Source organism: Schistocerca cancellata, chromosome 4 (assembly GCF_023864275.1).
Source record: "Schistocerca cancellata isolate TAMUIC-IGC-003103 chromosome 4, iqSchCanc2.1, whole genome shotgun sequence".
NCBI lineage: Eukaryota > Metazoa > Arthropoda > Insecta > Orthoptera > Acrididae > Schistocerca > Schistocerca cancellata.
Genome location: NC_064629.1, coordinates 633,523,187 through 633,545,657, shown reverse-complemented (window position 1 = coordinate 633,545,657; position 22,471 = coordinate 633,523,187).

The following is a 22,471-nucleotide window of genomic DNA, read 5'->3' as shown; positions in this document are numbered from 1 at the left end:
TTCCATCACTACTGAATGCGGTAACATACGCGTATTTCTCTATAACGTCCCTGTGTTTGCAATGAATTGTGGATATACTTATATACACATATATACATATTACATAAAAAGTATCCCTGACAACGATATTTTGTTTACAAATTTGAATATCCCATGGTAAACTGGTTTAGAAGTTCACATTTTAATATCAGAAATAGGACCCTTGTCGAACAATGTAATCAGCAATAATCTTAGTCTTTTTGTACGAGGCAAGTTGAGAAAGTAAGTTCCGTCATTGTTTACCACATGGGAACTTTATTTTCCAAAATAAATACACTTTTAAATCATGAACTACGCACATTACACCATTTTACGACACAGTCTCACCGACACAACGAGTTTGAAGAACCCACTCCGGTAGCACTCTTTGTCCTGCGATGCAAAGATTTGGGCCACAGTCTGATCTGTCTCAGCACTGGTTAGGAGTAACATCCCGAGAGTGTGGCTTTCAATGCAGGAAATAGGCGGAAGTCAGATTGAGCAAGATCGGGGCATTAGACCTGGTGTACCAATCTGCCTCATCCGAAGCGACGAATCTGCTACTGTGCGAGCATTTCTGTGTTTGGTTTTGCGTTGTCGTCCAAAACCACAACAACTTCACTCTAGAGCTCTGAACTCTTTTGTTAACAGCACATGTTCGTCTTCCAGTATGATGTGTTCTCAAATAACGTCGGGCATTCTGGTGTGCTTCTACCCTACGCTCTGGGCGTGTGTCATTCCTCTTCTTCTGAGGCCCTTTCGTCGTTTAACTAGCAGCGGATGTAGATTCATATGACGTTTGTTTGTGTCACTTGCCCCACCATCTTCTCTTTCAAAAAACAATGACGAGACTTACTTTCGAAACGTTCCTCATATTTGGAATGGATATACTTCACAATATGCTATTACTAATTTTCAGTTTTCATCAAATGTCCTCAGAAGCTCTGCGATGTCACACTCATTTCGCTTTAATGTCACGTCAGATACGAAGTCATCAAGACAGATATCAAGCTGGGATAGATCAAGGATGGTGGAAGATATCGGAGCTTATCGGATACCTTATTTTTCTGTTCTTTCTTCCGACTACCTAAAGTAGCCGAGATGACAAATGTCAACTACAGGAGCTGTACAAAAGTATCGAAACATAGCTAGAAATGTAAGCTTGAACAGAAATGCAGATGCTAGCTAAGTCTGCAGGTTACGCTGTTATAGTGGACCACGAAAGACACATTTGCAAATTTCTCAGTTGTCAGCCGCGACCAGAACAGCGATCTGTATAGTTGTGAGACCATTACGTCAGAGCTAAGTGAATTCAACGTGGACAAATAGTTAGTGCTCGTATGTTGGGTGCTTCCGTAACCAAGATAGCCAAAGTGTTTGGTGTTTCTAGAGGCACCACAGCGACGAGTTATAACGCATAAAGGGAAAGCAAAAATCATCATCCCCTAACTCACAACGCGGAGTAAAGTGTGTGGTGAGTGATCGTAACAGACGGTCACTGAAGAGGACTTTGACAAAAAATAAGAGGACAACAGCTGCAAAACTCACAGCAGAACTGAATATCGCACTCGCGAAACCTATCATCACGGAAACAACACAAAGGGAACTCCATAAATAGGAAACTGCAGGGCGAGCTGGAACTCCGAAACCACTCATCAGTGAAACGAACGCCTGTAACAAGAACCTGTGGAACTAAACCCATAAAACAAGATACAATTTGGAATTTTTGTGGTAAGTTCCTATGGGACCAAACTGCTGAGGTCATCGGTCCCTTGGTTTACACACTACTTAATGTAGCTTAAACTAACTTGCACTAAGAAGGACACCCACACCCATGGTCGAGGGAGGACTCGAAGCTCCTTCGGGGGGAGCTGCGCGAACCGTGGCAAGGCACCTCAGACAACGCGGCTCCCCGCGGGTATAAAACAAGGGCTATGGTGAAATAGAATAAAGTTATTTGTTCAGATGAGTCTTGTTTCACATTTTCTCCAAATTCTGACCGAGTATACGTCTCAAGACTGAAACACAGCGGGGCTTCGGCACCCACATTGTAGTCTTCAATGAGCCCAATGTGCCTGCAAGGCCACATTACTACCAAGGATTACGTCACAATTTTGGCTGATCAGGTTCATATCATGGGACAATGTTTATTTCCCAATGGTGATACTGTGTTTCTAGACGACAGGACCCCTTTTCACACACCTCGCATCGTCCAGGGCTCGTTCTATGAGTACGGGGATGAATTGTTGCATCTCCTCTGATCGTAAGAGTTACCAGAGCTTAATATCATGGAACCTTTGTGTCTTCTTAGAGGAAAAATGGGTGTGACCGCTATCCACCTCCAGCATCGTTACCTCAGCTTACCACTATTTTGCAAGAAGAATGATACAATATTCCCTTGAAAATCATGTAGAACCTGTATTTATCCATTTCCTATACCGTATTAGGTGTGGTAATACGTTGTGTTTTTGGTGTTTCCATATTTTTCTTCACCCTCGGAACGTCGTACGATCTATTAATAATTCTGATTCTGTACGAATTTAATATAGTGGTATCTCACTCGCCCTGCGCGACTGTGGTAGCCTTAGTCGGGTAATTATTATTACTTTTGTTAGGAAATTGTCTTAGAGCAATGTATGCTCGATAAAATGTAGGATTCAGTATGATCTTTACTGCAATGGTTCCCCGTATATATCATTAGAAAGAATTTAGAAAAAAATCACCAAAATTATATTCTTTTAGTTCGATGACAAGCTTATACTTCTTTGATTTTAGTAGAAGTATTAAGCAACACTGAACAGTAGCAATTCTGCCCTAGCAATATCTCAGTCAGAGAAATCGTTGAGTAGACAATTGCACGAAAGAAGTAATTTGATTAGTCCTGCCGAAAGATTGAGATCACATATATCACACCTCTCTACGGAGAGGATGTACAGCGCACCTATAAGATGCTGCAAAAACTAAGAATCAAGAAGGGGAAGCTTTTCAAGAGATTGGCCTTCTTGCTACACTGCCAGGATGAAGAAGTGATGCCACAGTTTGCTAACTTATGGCATCCTGTCAACACGACCAGGAGAAGATGCCTATTACGACGAGCAACTTCGGTCTTGGAACGGCATCACATCCGTGTTACCGGAGCGGAACGGGACAAGAACACAAGAATTTTGCTCACTCACCACCTGTACCTGGCTTCCAGTCTTACCTCACATTAATGAGAGTGAACGTATGGCAGCACTTACGTAAGCAGTGAGCTCTACAAGAAGAAAGCAATCAAGAAACAATGTGGCAAATTTCTACGACTTCCAGGGGCTCGACAGCAGAAAGAAAAAAACCAGCAACGCTAAAATCGTAATAAACCAGACTGAGAGAGAACTGGATTAGCCAATAATTTCCGTGCAGTCGAAAGGGCAACTTTACTCTATTTCTAACAACGTTAACGAACAGTGGTATCATCAGCAGTGTCGAGCAAACCATACGTGCACTCTCTTCGGAGACCGCCAGAATAGTTGGAAGGATACATGCAGGGTCATCGAGAAGGCAAGAACGCGGAATAATAGCATTCCGGCAGCTAAAAACAGGGCGCTACTGGCCCTACGTGATGATATGGATATAGTGGTCTTAGCAGCAGAAAAAGACAAAGCGACAGTGCTACTGAACTTAGAAGGTCCTGGCAGAAGAACGAAACTCTACTCGTAGATCCAGCATACAAAGAAGTGGGGAAGGATGTGACAACATCTGTGACATATAAGACCAATGATCTACTCAACATCTTAGGGCTGGATAGGAACGTAGTCAGAAGGCTTTACCCCACAAAACCGGCGCCACCACATACGTGAGGAGGGAGTGACACTGCTACCTGTAAAGAACACCATAAGCTCGCCAACATACGGTAACCCAAACATTTGACTCATCTGCTAAACCTATCGTTAGTTACAGCCCACATCACGTTGAGAACTCCAAAGTCCAAGGATTACGTCTGGATGAGAACCATCTAAATGGTTCAAATAGCTCTGAGCACTATGGGACTTAACTGCTGTGGTCATCAGTCCCCTAGAACTTAGAACTACTTAAACCTAACTAACCTAAGGACATCACACGCAACCATGCCCGAGGCAGGATTCGAACCTGCGACCGTAGCGGTCCTGCGGTTCCAGACTGTAGCGCCTAGAACCGCACGGCCACTACGGCCGGCTGAGAACGATCTACTAGGCAAATTTGATGTCAAGTCACATTTCACTTGGGTGTCACTGAACGATTCCTTAGCAATACTCGCGGAACACTACGGTGAAGACGTATTCAAATTCCTTCGATATGTACTAATCAAATGCTTATTTCAAATGTGGGGACAATTCCTACGAGGAAATATATATGGGGTGGCCACTGGTTCGCCCTTAGCTTCGGGTTTGTCTGTTCTGTCCATGGAGCACTTCGAAGATGCAGCACTGAGTACTGCCGTCTAAAACCGAAGCCACACTACAGATACACTATGTGATCAAAAGTATCCGGACACCTGGTTGAAAGTGACTTACAAGTTCGTGGTGCCTTCATCGGTAATGCTGGAATTAAATTTGGTGCTGGCCCACCCTTAGCCTTGATGACAGCTTCCACTCTCGCATTCATGCGTTGAACCAGGTGCTGAAAAGTTTCTTGGAGAATGGCAGCCCATTCTTCACAGAGTGATGCACTGAGGAGAGGTATCGATGTCGATCGGTGAGGCCTGGCATGAAGTCGGCGTCCCAAAACATCCCACAGGTGTTCTGTAGGATTCAGGTCAGGACTATGTGCAGGCCAATCCATCACAGGGATGTTATTGTCGTGTAACCACTCCGCCACAGTCAGTGCATTATGAAAAGGTTCTCGATCTTGTTGAAAGATGCAATTGCCATCCCCGAATTGATCTTCAACAGTGGGAAGCAAGAAGGTGCTTAAAACATCAAGTGGTGCAAGGCCTCACCATGACAAAAAAAAAAAAAAAGAAAAAACACGACCACATCATAACTTCACCGCCTCCGAATTTTAATGTTGGCACTACACACACTGGTAGATGACGTTCACCGGGCATTCACCATACCCACACTCTGCCATCGGATCGCCACATTGTGTACCGTGATTCGTCACTCTACGCAACTGTTCAGCCGTCTAGTGTTCACGTTCCTTACACTAAGCGAGGCGTCGTTCGGCATTTACCGTCGTGATGTGTGGATCATGAACAGCTTCTCGACCATGAAATTTATGTTTTCTCACTTCCCGCCTAGCTGTCATACTACTTGCAGTGGATCCTGATGCAGTTTGGGATCCCTGTGTGATGGTCTGAATAGCTGTCTGCCTATTACACATTACTGCCCTCTTCAACTGTCGGCGGTCTCTGTTAGTCAACAGACGAGGCCGCTCGACCGTGAAATCCTACTTTTCTCACCTCCCGCCTAGCTGTCATAGTACTTGCAGTGGATCCTGGTGCAGTTTGGAATTCCTGTGTGTCTGGATAAATGTCTGGCTATTACACTTTACGACCCTCTTCAAATGTCGGCGGTGTCCGTCAGACAAAAGACGAGGTCGGCTTATACGCTTTTGTGCTGTATGTGTCCCTTCACGTCTCCACTTCTCTATCACATCGGAAACATTGGACCTAGGCATGTTTAGGAGTGTGTAAATCTCGCGTACAGACGTATGCCACAAGTTACACCCTATCACCTGACCACACTGGAAGACGTGTGGCCCGCGCAGCGACCTGTTCTGGTGTTTCGAGACGTCTAATGACTGGTGAGATCGCTGATATGGGGTACCTAGCAGTAGGTGGCAGCACAACGCACCTAATATGAGAAACGTATGTTTTTGGGTGATGTCCGGATACTTGTGATCACACAGTGTATGTAGGTGATGTGTCCACATGGCAGAGAAAACTCACAGGAGTATGTGTGTCATATCACAGGCATACACGACACCATCATATCCAGAAGAGAATAGAATCTACACCTCTTGGACGTTTTGATCAAAGACTTCTGGACGGTTTTGGACACTCGATAGATGCCACCATCCAGCGTAAAGCAATTCCGTACTAACCACCTTAGTGCATAGAGCCAGGTCCATCTGCGACAGGAAGAGCTTCTTGAAAGAGTAACAACATGTGTGGGAAATATTCTATAAACGCAAATAAGATGCCCCTTAAAGGCAAATGAGAGGAGGGAGCACAAACTAGCAGATGGAGATGCCAAACGTATGGGGTTCCTGCCTTATGCAGGACCGTTGATAGCCAAGATTGCAAGAACGATGGAGAACCCTCAAATAAAGACCGTTTTCTCTGTAACGCGGAAAATTAAGGACACGCATTGCTCGGCCTAAGACCGGCTAGGACTGCAGATGCAGGACGTTTACAGTGTTCACATTATCGAGGGCGATTCTGGAATGCAGTACATTGGACAGAATAGTGCTGTACGGAACACATGAGTGAATTTCGACTATGGCAGACAGAGAAGGTCGCAGTGGCCGAACATAGTATAGTGCACCAACCATATTTAGTTAAAAATGCGCAAAATTAGGTAGAGGATGGCAGCAGCACCATCCGCAGGCGAGTGCAGGCGTTATGGTGGCCCAGCCTGGTACTGTGTGGAAATAATTAACACAGCAGTACCCAAGCAGCATCCTGCCACAAGCCTTCCCACACAGGCGATCGCCGAAGTGTTCAGTGTATGTGCCTAAGGGCGTATCACAGGCCAAACATGAGGAGCACGTAAAAGTTTATGTACCGAAAACATTTATACTAAAATCATTTCGGTCAGTACCACAGCTCTACCACCACAGGCTCTGTTTGACCTGGCCACCGTTCGGAATGCTGATCGAGGACTGCAGTGAGCATCTGTGATGGGGCAGTCTGCCCTGAAGCTGTGTGGTCCTTCATCCTCCACCACAGCGGTCCAACGACGGCCTAGAGTAGCAGCCACAACCCACAACCACCAACACACGGGCAGTGGGTCACTGTCCGCTACGTCACACGCCTTGGTGAGGCTAGACGTAGAATGTGGCGTCACGAAGTCTGCAGTCGGTCGACGCCATGCTCCTTCAGCAATCGTGGGCATCAGCAAGGCCTGAGGCAGCAGAATTCCTCGGCCAAGTCGCCGCCATCTTATACTGGGCTGCAGAGAGATGCATTAACAAAGAGTACTAAGTACATGCAGACTGTTCCTCTGGCGCTGCCTGGCATCCATCCAGCATACACAGCCACCGACACTATTATCAGTGGTATCAGAGTTGTGACATATTTTCAGTGCAATGTCAGAACCTAAAGTCTATGGCGTGGTGAATCAAGAGATTTGATTGTTTATTGTGGAGAGTTTATTTGTCATGGAAAGAAAGCCTGACTATCACGCTATGTGGAAAGTTTGTTTTGTTAAGAGTAAGCAAACTATGGATGAATCAGGCTTTAGAGGTAATAGGAAGCAGGATTCCTTAGTACCTGTCAGAAGTATGGACCGCAATTTGCTGGATAACTGAGCGTTTGTATAGGGTTAGGGCAGTGGTAGGTTTCACATGAAAATGTTACGGCCACATGGGTAGGCAGTCCCAGGAGTCGAAGTGGTTATTGATTAGACGTAAATGTTAGGTTCGTATGTTTTTTTTTCTTTTGTATTTATAATTCATTGATATTCTAAACTGAGTAAAGATAAGGCTAATTACGTGGCAGAATCAGAGACACAAGGAGTGTCAGAGCCAGAAGCAGAATGCATATTGTTGGAAAGGTTAGCACAATTAACAGCAGTTAGTATACAATTATATGGTCTTATAGAAGGGCAGAATCACAGCGTGTCGTAGATCTGTCAGCCATGGGTCTAGCTGCTCTTTTCTCCGGTAAATTTACAGAGGATGTGCAAGGATTTGTTGGGGATCTTACGAATTTGGCAGAAATGGAAGGTTGGACAGATATGGAGCTTTTGGTTCACAGAAGAAGTAAAGGCTTGTGTGGGGTATACAGAAGCACTTAAGGGAGCAAGGACATTTCAGGAGTTTGAGAAGGGTTTGGTGCAAAGGTATAGAAACCAGAACAGTACCGGGTAAGCTAATGGAGAGGCGTGGAGTGTCAGTAGAAGAATGTGCAGATGGATTAAGAAAGTGAATGGAGTAATATCACGGGAGGATGAGCAAATGACGCTTGGCGCATTTTTAAATGGGTTGTCTACAGAAATGTCAAGAAGAGTGCGAACGGGAGTTCCGTTTGATTTTCAAGCAGCTGTTACACTGGGAGTAAAATGAATAGAAACTGGTGTGTCACCTGGATTAAAAGGCTGACGGGAAGTATTGTCGGCAGATATAAGGTATTATTGTGTGGCCAGGCGAGACACGTGTGGAGACAGTATCGGCAGCCATGGAACAATGGAAATGAAGTTAGCGGTCAACATAATGGTAGCAGTAGTTTCAGCGATAGTGGACCTCGGTAAAAACAGGCGTTAAACGCCAGACAGAACCCGAGGTCCATCTATGGGCGTTCTTTAAACGCCAGACGGAACTTAAAATCCATCTACGGGAGTTCCTAGAAAAATTGGATGCTACAAAGGCAGATGCAGGCGTGGACTGTGCAATGGAAAGAGTAGTGGGAGAGAGGAATTGCAGGATGTTATTGGACGAAGCCCCCCCATGAACGATAGACCTTCCCGTTGGTGGGGAGGCTTGCGTGCCTCAGCGATACAGATAGCCGTACCGCAGGTGCAACCACAACGGAGTGGTATCCGTTGAGAGGCCAGACAAACGTGTGGTTTCTGAAGAGGGGCAGCAGCCTTTTCAGTAGTTGCAGGGGCAACAGTCTGGATGATTGACTGATCTGACCTTGTAACAGCACCCTAAACAGACTTGCTGTGCCCGTACTACGAACGGCTGAAAGCAAAGGGAAACTACAGCCGTAATTTTTGCGGAGGGCATACAGCTTTACTGTATGGTTAAATGATGATGCCGTCTTCTTGGGTAAAATAGTCCGGAGGTAAAATAGTCCCCCATTCGGATTCCGGGCGGGGACTATTCAAGGGGATGTCGTTATAAGGACAAACAAAACTGGTGTTCCACGGGTCGGAGCGTGGAATATCAGAGCCATTAATCGGGTAGGTAGGTTAGAAAACTTAAAAAAGGGAAACGAATAAGTTAAACTTAGATATGGTGGGAAGTAAAGGAGTTCGGCCGCAGGAGGAATAAGACTGCTGGTCAGGTGATACAGGGTTATAAATACAAAATCAAATAACGGCAATGCAGGTGTAGGTTTAATAATGAAGAAAAAAGCAAAACGCGGATAAGCTACTACGAACAGCATAGTGAATGTATTATTGTAGCCAAGATAGACACGAAGCCCACGCCTAACACAGTAGTACAAGTTCATATGCCAACTAGCTCTGCAGATGATGAACAGATTGAAGAAATCTATGATGCGACAAAAGAAATTATTCAGATAGTTAAGGGAGACGACAGTTAAATAGTCATAGGGGACTTAAATTCGATTGTAGGAAAAGGAAGAGAAGGAAAAGTAGTAGATGAATATAGACTGGGGGTAAGGAATGGAAGCGGAAGCCGCCTGGAAGAACTTTGCACAGAGCATAACTTAATCATAGCTGACACCTGGTTTAAGAATCATGAAAGAAAGCTGTATACGGAGAAGAGACCTTGAGACACTGCAAGGTTTCAGATAGATTATATAATGGTAAGACAGAGATTTAGGAACAAGGTTTTAAATTTCAGATGCGAACCATAATCTATTGGTTAGGAACTGTAATTTAAAACTAAAGAAACTGCAAAAAGGTAGATATTTAAGGACGTGGATAAACTAAAAGAACCAGAGGTTGTAGACAGTTTCAGAGACAGGACTAGGGAACGATTAACAAGAACAGGGAAAAGAAATACAGTAGAAGATTAGGTAGCTTTGAGGGATGAAATAGTGTAGGTAGCAGACGATCAAAGGACGAGGATTAGTAGAAATAGTTGGACAGCAGAAGATATATTGAATTTAATTGATGAAAGAAGAAAATATAAAAATGTAGTAAATGAAGCAGGCGAAAAGAAATACAAACGTCCCAAAAATGAGATCGACAGGAAGTGCAAAATTGCTAAGCAGGGATGGCTAGAGGACAAATGTAGAGGCCTTTGTATAAAAGAGAACCACCTGTATGAATATCAAAAGCTCGTATCGAAACCCAGTTCCGGGCAAGGAAGGGAACTCAGAAAGGTGGAAAGAGTATGTACAGGGTCTATATAAGGGCGATGTACTTGAGGAAAATGTTATAGAAATGGAAGAGGATGTAGATGAAGATGAAATGGGAGATATGTTACTGCGTGAAGAGTTTGACAGAGCACTGAAAGACCTGAGTCGAAACAAGTCGCCGGGAGTAGACAACATCCCATTAGAACTACTGATAGCCTTGGGAGAGCCAGCCCTGACAAAACTCTACCATCTGGTGAGCAAGATGTATGAGACAGGCGAAATACCCTCAGACTATAAGAAGTATGTTCTAATTCCAGTCCCAAAGGAAGAAGGTTTTGACATGTGTGAAAATTACCATCTATCACTTTAATAATTCACTGTTGCAAAATACTTACACGAATTCTTTACAAACGAACGGAAAACTGATAGAAGCCGGCCTCGGGGAAGATCAGTTTGGATACCGTACAAACGTTGGAACACGCGAGCCAATACTGCCCCTACGACTTATCTTAGAAGATAGGTTAAGAAAAGGCAAACCTACGTTTCTACCATTTGTAGATTAAGAAAAAACTTTTGACAATGTTGATTGGAATACTCTCTCTCAAATTATGAAGGTGGCAGGCGTAAAATACAGGGAGCGAAAGGCTATTTACAATTTGTACAGAGACCAGATGGCAGTTATAAGAGACGAGGAGCATGAAAGGGAAGCAGTGGTTGGGAAGGGAGTGAGACGGGGTTGTAGTCTCTCCCCGATGTTATTCAACCTGTATATTGAGCAAGCAGTAAAGGAAGCAAAAGAAAAATTCGGAGTAGGTATTAAAGTCCATGGAGAAGAAATAAAAACTTTGAGGTTCGCCGATGACATTGTAACTCTGTCAGAGACAGCAAAGGACTTGGAAAAGCAGTTGAACTGAATGGACAGTGTCTTGAAAGGAAGACATAAGATGAACATCAACAAAAGCAAAACGAGGATAATGGAATGTAGTCGAATTAAGTCGGGAAAAGCTGAGGGAATTAGATTAGGAAATGAGTCACTTAAAGTAGTAAAGGAGTTTTGCTAAATGGAGAGCAAAGTAACTGATGATGTTCCGAGTAGAGAGGATATAAAATTTAGACTGGCAATGGCAAGGAAAGCGTGTCTCAAGAAGAGAAATTTGTTAACATCGAGTATAGATTTAAGTGTCAGGAAGTCGTTTCTGAAAGTATTTGCATGGAATGGTGCCGCATATGCAAAGGAAACATGGACGATAAACAGTATAGACAAGAAGAGAATAGAAGATTTCGAAATTTTGGTGCTACAGAAGAATACTGAGTATTATATAGGTAGATCACGTAACTAATGAGGGGCTACTGAATAGAATTGGGGATAAGTGGAATGTGTGGCACAACTGGACTAGAAGGAGGGATCGGTTGGTAGGACTTGTTCTGAGGCAGCAAAGGATCACCAACTTAGTACTGGGGGGGAAACGTGGAGGGTAAAAATCGTTAAGGGAGACCAAGAGATGAATACACTAAGCAGATTCAGAAGGATGTAGGTTGCAGTAGTTACCCGAAGATGAAGAGGCTTGCACAGGGTAGAGTAGCATGGAGAGCTGCGTCTGACCAGTCTCTGAACTGAAGACCACAACAACAATGGACATAGGGGTACATGTGTCGGTTGCCAGTAGGGATCTGGTGCATCAGAAACAGTGGAATCTACCACAGGACGCGTTTCGTGGACTGGGGAGTAGAGATTTTGTGATGTCTGGCGGTGACACCACAGATGTCATGCCATTAGGACCAGTGGACATAGATTTCTGTTTGGGTATGGTTCAGTTCAGTCAATGAGTAGAAACTATGTCACTTAAGTCACGGCTATTGTATGATCCTCGTGTTGGATTACTTGTATTGATATTACTTCGAAACTGACCTTCGGCAACACACAGTAGAGCCTGACAGAATGATATTTCAGTTAAATGAAGCTGTTAGTAGAATAGGACTGTTGCGAGAAGAGTCTGTATGTATAACAAACGAAATATACAGCTAACAATAGCAATAAGGCTCCGTTCACACTATTGTGTACTCAAGCGTTTCAGAAAATCGCTTTAGGCTAATGTTGAGTCTAACTTACCGACAGAAATATTGTACATAGTGGGTCCGTTAGAAGTAAATGAAATGTTGGCTCTGGCAGGCTGTTCTGTGAAAAGAAGTACTGTACATGTTCAAGAGGTCAATGGGGAAAAATGGTGCCTGTAATTTTAATGCCAAAGATTTGAGCTAAACGTAGGGTTTGTTAATCGCTAGTGTGCATATCGTGAATGCGAAAAAGTGAGTCAAGATGGGTGTCAAGCATTGGCAGTCGCCAGACACTACTGAAATTGCATCACGAGGTAAAGTGAACCATCCAAAGGGGAATGGTAAGAAGCAGATGTAGGAGTTACTGCTGGAGGTTGAAGATTTGTTGTTTTTCCAGGAGGATCACTGCCACCAATGCATATGACGCAGCTCCAATACCTATCAGGAATGAATAATCAGTGTTCTGCTAACTATATGTATTACCAAACTACTTTCAACCAATTCTGGGAGAGTTCATTCATCAGCAGCTGATGGATGGGATTGTAGAGAAAAGTAATAGCCCAAAGGGCGGAGGAATTGTCGCTGTGTCCAAAAAATTTGTGGGTGGATCACAGATACACTATGTGATCCAGAGTATTCGGACACCCCCAGAAACATACGTTTGTCATATTAGGTACACTGTGCTGCTACCTCCTGCCAAGTACTCCATATCTGCGACCTCAGTAGTCATTAGACATCGGTAGAGAGCATAATGGGGCGCTCCGGAGACCTCACGGACTGCGAACGTGGTCAGGTGATTGGGTGCCACTTGTGTCATACGTCTGTACGCGAAATTTACACACTCCTAAACATCCCTAGGTCCACTGTTCCGGATGTGATAGTGAAGTGGAAACGTGATGGGACACGTACAGCACAAAAGCGTATAGGCCGACCTCGTCTGTTGACTGAAAGAGACCGCCGACAGTTGAAGACGGTCGTAATGTGTAATAGGCAGACATCTATCCAGACCATCACACAGCAATTCCAAACTGCATCAGGATCTACTGCAACCACTATGACAGTTAGGCGGGAGGTGAGAAAACTTGGATTTCACGGTCGAGCGGCTGCTCATAAGCCACACATCATGCCAGTAAATGCCAAAAGATGCCTTGCTTGGTGTAAGAAGCGAAAATGTTGCACGACTGAACAGTGGAAAAAAAGTTGTGTGGAGTGATAAATCACGGTACACTAAGTGGCGATCCGATGGCAGGCTGTAGGTATGGCGAATGCCAGTTGAACATCATCTACCAGCGTGTGTAGTGCCAACAGTAAAATTCTGAGGCAGTGGTGTTATGGTGTGATCGTGTTTTTCATGGAAGAGGCTTGCACCCCTTGTTGTTTCGCGTGTCACTATCACAGCGCAAGCCTACACTGATGTTTTAAGCACCTTCTTGCTTCCCCCTGTTGAAGAGCGATTCTGGGATGGCGATCGCATCTTTCAACACGCTCGAGCACCTGTCCGTAATTCACGGCCTTTGGCAAAGTGGTTACACGACAATAACATTCCTGTAATGGGGTGGCCTGCACAGAATCCTGACCTGAATCCTCTAGAACACCTGTGGGATGTTTCGCAACGCTGACTTCGTGCCAGGGCTCACCGACCGACATCGATATCTCTCCTCTGTGCAGCACTCCGTGAAGAATGGCCTGCCACTTCCCAAGAAACTTTCCTGCATCTTATTGAAAGTATGCCTGCGAGAGTGGGAGCTGTCATCAAGGCTAAGGGTGGGCCAACTGCATATTGAATTCCAGCATGGGTGGAGCTACTAACTTGTAAGTTATTTTCAGCTCGGTGTCCGGATACTTTTGATCATATAGTGTATATAGGTTTTGTTGCGATTATCGACATCTGAACGCCGAGACAGTAATAGATTCCTAACCTTTGCCAAGCATTGAATAAACTATAGACTATTTGGGCCAGCGCAAATTTTTTCGACGAGGGACTTGAGAAGTGGATGCTATCAGTCAGTAGTACTTCCAGAAGACTGGAAGAAGACAGTGTTTTCTTCACCATGGGGACATTATCGCTTAGGGAGGTTGCTGTTTGCATTGAAAAACGCACCTATGACGCATCGGAGATTTTTGTATGGGGTCCTAAGAGGTTTAAAACTGCATCAGTGTATGATAATACTAAATGATATAGTCGTCTTTGTGAGTGATATGGAGCAGCCCAGACAGCGTTTAAGCGATGAAGTTTGGAGGCCGCAAATTTGACATTGCACTCAGAGAAATGTAATTATGTGTTGGAACAAGTAGTGTATTTTGGCCACATATTTAATAAAGTGAATTTAAGATGGATCCGATGTTAGTGATGTCCATGCGTGAATTTCCTGTACCTGAAATCGTGAACGAATTGCAGTCGTTTGTTGGAGTCACAAATTGCTGTAGGATATTCATAATAGGATCTACGGATATTACCAGATGATTAACACAATTACTGAAGAGAGGTTTAAAGTGTGTGTAGATGGGATGGATTGAAGAAACTGAAAGACGTTTTGACAGCAAGTTCATTTTGGTGTTTCCTAATTTCAAAAAGGAGTTTTTTCTGTCACGTGATGCAGCCAACCACGCAATTTGTTGTGTGTTAAGACAAAGATTGAGGGCGTGGAACATCCGGTAGCCTATGCATCGAGACAGATCAATTCAGCAGAAAAGAATTACTCCACGATGAAAAAAAAGGTCGGATCTTATTAATGGAATCACCTATTTCAAGTCTCATATCTGTGGAAGCCATTTTCGAGTCATAACGGGCCATGCAGAGTTGAAATGGTTGCTGGCCTGAAGTACCCATCTAATACATTCACTCGATGGGTTATATGGTTGAGTGAGTTCGAATATGACGTTATACACAGACCATGGAGAAAGCATGGAAAAGCACACATGTTAAGTAGAAAAGTGGCGGCATTGAAAATAGAAAGCCGGCCTGTGTGGCCGAGCGGTTCTAGGCGCTACAGTCTGGAACCGCGCAACCACTACGGTCGCAGGCTCGAATCCTGCCTCGAGCATAGATGTGTGTGATGTCCTTAGGTTAGTTGGGTTTAAGTAGTTCTAAGTTCTAGGGGACTGATGACCTCTTATGTTCAGGCCCATAGTGCTCAGAGCCATTTGAACCATTTTGAAAATAGAAAGCAATGAACTTAAGGAGTGTCAAGTGTCTAAACAGGGTAGTGACAGAAAGCCGGAACTCACGCACAGTGAAACTGATGTTGGGACTGAAGGGAGGAAAAGATTGTACAAAATAGATTTTGTGGCCTCTGTGTACTTCCAGCATGTTGAGGTGCATTGGTTGTAGTCTGCCTATGATAAAGCAACAGCAGTAGCTAGTTACTACGAACAGGGGAAGCTTACAACAGCAAAAAGTATACAACCTGAGGGGAGTAAACTGTTGATAAATGACACGTCTTATCGTCCTATCGTCCTATCACCTGCCACAATCTCAGCAGTGACACAACTGAGTATTTCTCAGCCATAGTTGTATTGGCTGGAGGAACCTATAGAAGAGCTACAAAACCAGATTTGACTATCCTAAACTGGAATTTGGGGCCAAAGTTAATACATTTAATAGATTAACCCATTGACAAGAAGAAGGTGCGATTCTCTATGGAGACACTAACGTAGCACGTGGTCATACAAGGAGGACCAGTATCAAAATGGGATCATGTTGACTATTGTCATACCAAGTGCCACAGAGACACTTACTCTGCTATGCACTATCTTTGTTTTCATTTACAAAACACGGAACATGGAACGATGGGCAGAACCAGCTACTTTTCAAGTCCCACTGAACTCGATTTCCAGAGCTTGGGGGCAACAGAGGAAATCGTAAATGCAGGTTAAGCAGAGTGCAGATAGGTCAGAGGAGGCTGAGAAGAAACCGTCGGGCCTTAGGATAAGTAGTGCATAAGAAAATAATAGTGGTAAAACTTAAACCGAACTGAAAGCAGAACAGAGCCAACTGGACCAGAGGCCACAAAACATGTTACTTTAGACTGCACAGATGTAAGGTAGTTTTAAGGTGACCCGAGGGATCGGTCAAGCTATCAAAGAGGGTAATGTAGTGCACCAACAATATTTGGTCACAAATGTGCAAGTCGGAAAAAAGATGGCAACAGTGCCAGTCGCACATGAGCACTGGTGTTGTGTCGTACGAAATATAACATAGCCATCATAGCGTTGCAAGGGATGCAATCATGATGCTCTGTTAACACAGAAGTAGTGAAGCAGCGAAGTATCACAAGCATCTCCACACTGGTGGCAGCCGAAGTGTTTAATATCTACATCTACATCTACATGATTACTCTGCTGTTCACAATAAAGCGCCTGGCAGAGAGCTCAATGAACCACCTTCGAGCTGTCTCTCTACCTTTCCATTCTCCAATGACGCGCGGGAAAAACGAGCACTTACTTTTTTCTGTTCGATCCAAATGGTTCAAATGGTTCAAATGGCTTTGAGCACTGTGGGACTTAACATCTATGGTCATCAGTCCCCTAGAACTTAGAACTACTTAAACTTAACTAACCTAAGGACAGCACACAACACCCAGTCATCACGAGGCAGAGAAAATCCCTGACCCCGCCAGGAATCGAACCCGGGAACCCGGGCGTCTGTGGGATCCCTGAGTTCTCTTATTTTATAGTGATGATTATTTCTCCCTATGTAGGTGGGTGGCAACAGAATGTTTTCACAACCGGAGAAGAAAACTGGTGACTGAAATTTCATGAGAAGATCCCGTCGTAACGAAAAACGCCTTTGTTTTAATGATTGCCACTGCAATTCACTTATCATGTCTGTGGCGCTATCTCCCCTACCTCGCGATGATACAAAACGAGCCGCCCTTCTTCGTGCTTTTTTCGATTTCATCTGTCAGTCCCACCTGATGCGGATCCCGCACCGCACAGCAGTACTCCAGAATAGGGCGGACAAGCGTGGTACAAGCAGTCTCTTGAGCAGGCCTGTTGCACCTTCTAAGTTTTCTGCCAATGAATCGCAGTCTTTGATTTGCTCTATCCACAACATTATCTATCTGATCGTTCCAATGTAGGTTATTTGTTAATTGTAATCCCTAAGTATTTAGTTGAATTTATAGCCCTCAAATTTGTGTGGCTTACCGCCTAATCGAAATTTAGTGGATTTCTTTTAGTACTCAAGTGAATAACTTCACACTTTTCTTTATTCAGGGTCAACTGTCACTTTTCACACCATATAGATAAATTATCTAAATCATTTTCAATTCCTTTTGATCATCTGATGACTTTACAAGACGCTAAATGGCAACATTATCTGCAAATAATCTAAGACGGCTACTGAGATTGTCTCCTATGTCGTTAATGTACACTCCTGGAAATTTAAATAAGAACAACGTGAATTCATTGTCCCAGGAAGGGGAAACTTTATTGACACATTCCTGGGGTCAGATACATCACATGATCACACTGACAGAACCACAGGCACATAGACACAGGCAACAGAGCATGCACAATGGCCAGGGTAGTTGACTTACACCTTCGTTGGGTGGCACGGGATACATGCGGACGTGCATTGTCCTGTTGGAACAGCAAGTTCCCTTGCCGGTCTAGGAATGGTAGAACGATGGGTCTCCATTCGTCCCTCCATTCACGCCTGTCGCGACACCACTGGAGGCGGGCTGCACGATGTTGGGGCGTGAGCGGAAGACGGCCTAACGGTGTGCGGGACCGTAGCCCAGCTTCATGGAGACGGTTGCGAATGGTCCTCGCCGATACCCCAGGAGCAACAGTGTCCCTAATTTGCTGGGAAGTGGCGGTGCGGTCCCCTACGGCACTGCGTAGGATCCTACGGTCTTGGCGTGCATCCGTGCGTCGCTGCGGTCCGGTCCCAGGTCGACGGGCACGTGCACCTTCCGCCGACCACTGGCGACAACATCGATGTACTGTGGAGACCTCACGCCCCACGTGTTGAGCAATACGGCGGTACGTCCACCCGGCCTCCCGCATGCCCACTATACGCCCTCGCTCAAAGTCCGTCAACTGCACATACGGTTCACGTCCACGCTGTCGCGTCATGCTACCAGTGTTAAAGACTGCGATGGAGCTCCGTATGCCACGGCAAACTGGCTGACACTGACGGCGGCGGTGCACAAATGCTGCGCAGCTAGCGCCATTCGACGGCCAACACCGCGGTTCCTGGTGTGTCCGCTGTGCCGTGCGTGTGATCATTGCTTGTACAGCCCTCTCGCAGTGTCCGGAGCAAGTATGGTGGGTCTGACACACCGGTGTTTATGTGTTCTTTTTTCCATTTCCAGGAGTGTATATCAAGAACTATAAAGGGCCTATAACACTTCCTTGGGGAACGCCGGATATTATTTCTGTTTTACTCGATTACTTTCGTCTATTACTAAGAACTGTGACCTTTCCGACAGAAAATCATGAATCCAGTCTCACAACTGAGGCGATTTCTATAGGCACGTCCACTGGCGATAGCACGCGTTACTTCATGAGTATAAACAGCTAGTTGTGTCTCGTAAGAACGATATTTTCTGATTCCGTGCTGACTGTGTGTCAATAAATCGTTTTCTTCGAGGTACTTCATAATCTTCGAGTACAGTATATGTTCGAAAACCCTACTGCAAATCGACGTGAGTGATATGGGCCTGTAATTCAAGGGATTGCTCCTACTTCCCTTTTTGGGTATCAGTGTGACTTGAGCAAATTTCCAGTCTTTAGGTACGGATCTTTCTGTGAGCGAGCGATTGTATGTAACTGCTAAATATGGAGCTATTGTATCAGCATACTCTGAGAGGAACCTGACTGGTATACTATCTGGACCAGAAGCCTTGGCTTTATTAAGTGATTTAAGCTGCTTTGCGACACCGAGGATATCTAATTCAATGTTTCTCATCTTGGCAGTTGTTCTTGATTGGAATTCAGGAATATTTACTTCGTCTTCTTTGGTGAATAAATTTCGGAAAACCGTGTTTAACAGCTTTGCTTTAGTTCAAATGGTTCAAATGGCTCTGAGTACTATGGGACTTAACTACTGAGGTCATCAGTCCCCTAGAACTTAGAACTACTTAAACCTAACTATCCTAAGGACATCACACACATCCATGCCCGAGGCAGGATTCGAACCTGCGACCGTAGCGGTCACGCGGTTCCAAACTGAAGCGCTTAGAATCGCACGGCCACACCGGCCGGCTTTTGCTTTAGTGGCACTGTCATCAGTAACTTCACTGTTGTTGTCGAGCAGTGAAGGTATCGATTGCCTCTTGCCACTGGTGTGCTTTATGTGCGACCAGAATCTCTTTGGGTTTTCTGGCAGATTTCGAGACAGAGTTTCGTTACTGAAATTATTAAAAGCATCGCGCATTGAAGTACGCGCTATATTTCAAACTTCTGTAAAACTTTGCCAGTCTTAGGGATTTAGCGTTCTTTTAAATTTGGCATGCTTTTATCGCTGCTTCTGCAACAGCCGTTTTGTGTACAATTGGGGATCAGTACCGTCACTTATTAATTTATGTGGTATATATCTCTCAATTGTTGCCGATACTATCTCTTTGAAATCATTCCACAACTTTTCTACGCTTACATGATCAGATCGGAAGGAGTGAAGACTGTCTCTTAAAACGGCGTTAAGAGCATTTTTATCAGCTTTTTTAAACAGATATACTTTGCGTTTCTTTTGATGGTTATAGGTGTTACGGCATTCAGCCTAGCAGCAACTGCCTTGTGGTCGCTAATCCCGGTATTCGTCGCGATGCTCCGTATTTGTCCAGTATTATTTGCTGCTAAGAGGTCAAGTATGCTTTCGCAACCATTTACGCTTCGAGTGGGCTCATGAATTAATTGTTAAAAATAAAAAAGCATTTAGCAAAATTTCGGATGACGTTTTATGCCTGCCACCGGCTTTAAACGTATAATATTTACACCATATCGAGGGTAGTTTGAAGGCACCACCGACTATAACTGTTTGAGTGAGGTACCTATTTGAAACGAGACTCAAGTTTTCTTTGAACTGTCCAGCAACTATGTGTTCTGAGTCTTGCGGTCGGTAAAACGATCCAATTAATAGTTTAGTCTGATTATCAACTATAGCCTCTACCCATTCTATTTCGCAGTAACTATCTACTTCAATTTCACTACAAGGCAAACTACCTCTGACAGCAATCATTACTCCACCACAAACTGCATTTAATCTACCCTTTCTGAACACTGTTATATCACTTTAAAAAATTTCGGCTGAACTTATTCCCGGCTTTAGCCAGCTTTCTGCACCTGTAACTATTTGAGCTTCACTGCTTTCTATTAGGGCTTGGCCGGCCGGAGTGGCCGAGCGGTTCTAGGCGCTACAGTCTGGAACCGCGCGACCGCTACGGTCGCAGGTTCGAATCCTGCCTCGGGCATGGATGTGTGTGATGCCCTTAGGTTAGTTAGGTTTAAGTAGTTCTAAGTTCTAGGGGACTGATGACCTCGAAGTTAAGTCCCATAGTGCTCAGAGCCATTTGAATTTTATGAGGGCTTGGAGCTCTGGTTCTTTCTCCACACAGCTACGACAATTTACAACTACCAACACCGATCGTTTCTACAACTAACTTACTGTGTTTTACCTGTCCGATTTTAGACACGCCCTTTCTGTAGTTCCCTGGGACCCTCTAACCTAAAAAACCGCCCAGTCCTTTCCACACAGCCCCCGCTACGCGTGTAGCCGCTTCCTGTGTGTGGTGGACTCCTATCCTATTAAGCGGAACCCGGAAACCCACTACCCGATGGCGCAAGTCAAGGAATCTGCAGCCTACACGGTCACAGACCTGCCTGAGCCTCTGATTCAGATCCTCCACTCGGCTCTGCACCAAAGGACCACAGTCGGTTCTATCGATGATGCTGTCCATGGTGAGCTCCGTCTTAATCTCACAAGCAAGACTAGTAGTCTTTACCATTTCCGCTAGCCACCCTAAACCAGAGAGAATCTCCTCCGATCACGTCATTGGTACCAACGTGAGCCACCACCTGCAGTCGGCTGCACCCTGTACTTTTCATGGCATCCGGAAGCATCCTTTCCACATCCGGAATGACTCCCCCCGGTATGAACATGGAGTGCACACTGGCTTCCTGTCAAAACTTCTTTCAGTGCCACATCTCTACCACAACAGGGGCTTGGCCACCTGGCCACCATATGGCATGGTGATAGAGGACCATAGTTCACATCTGTTCCATAGCAGCCTGCCCTGAAACTGTTAGGTCCGTGAGACGCCACCACAGCGAGCCAGTGATGGCCCAGGGCAGCAGCCACGACCACCAGCATGGGGGGCAGTCGATCACTGCCCGCTACGGCATCAGTCAGCGGCCTTCCGACATCTTGGTGGGGCGAGATAGGGAATGTGGCACTTCCACACAAGGGGTTCCTGAGCATGAAGAAACACCACTGGCAGATGAGAAGGTTGCGTCATGAAGGTCGGTCGAATACATTCTCCTTCAGCAGTCCTGGATATGAACAAGACCCTAGGCAGCAGAATTCCTGGGCCAAGTTACCGCCATCCATCACTAGGCTGTGGCAAGCTGCAGTAATAAAGATTAATGAGTATTTAAGGACTGTTTCTTTGGCGCTGCAGCTAACGACTCCATTATAATAGCATCAGCAAGAGACATACCTTCGATTTTGAACAAACGAAGAAGCTATGCCGCACCAATAGGTTCTGGGACTCAATTGTCAAAGAGGTGGTACAAATACGACTGCACATAAACCTAATAAACCAGGAAAGCGGATTTCATCTCAGCACAGCGTGGAAGTCAGCAGTTACGAAAATGCGACAGGAACACTCCGACCTGAAGGTGGCGGCGACCGTGGACAGAATGGACAGACACCGGAACTCGATGACTGCACCAGGGCCGCGCCGCATTTCCCTAGAACCAGCTGCGTCTGTCTCCCACAGCAAGTGCGGCACCCTCTTCCAGAGGCGCGTCACTGACTCGCCCACAGAAAAATCAGCTGTCCAGTGGGTATATAGATAAACAGAATACAACGTCCAGACACATCGACTGAAGATAATGGGTACAAAACTTAGTTGCAGCAAGACGACGCCACTACACCGATGATCACACAGAACAATTCACTATAAAACACTTTAACTTTTATTTTGATACTGATAGCATCTGTCTTTAACTTTTCACCATATCGTTGCTTGTCCTGTTATTATTTGAATGTTATTGCTGCTA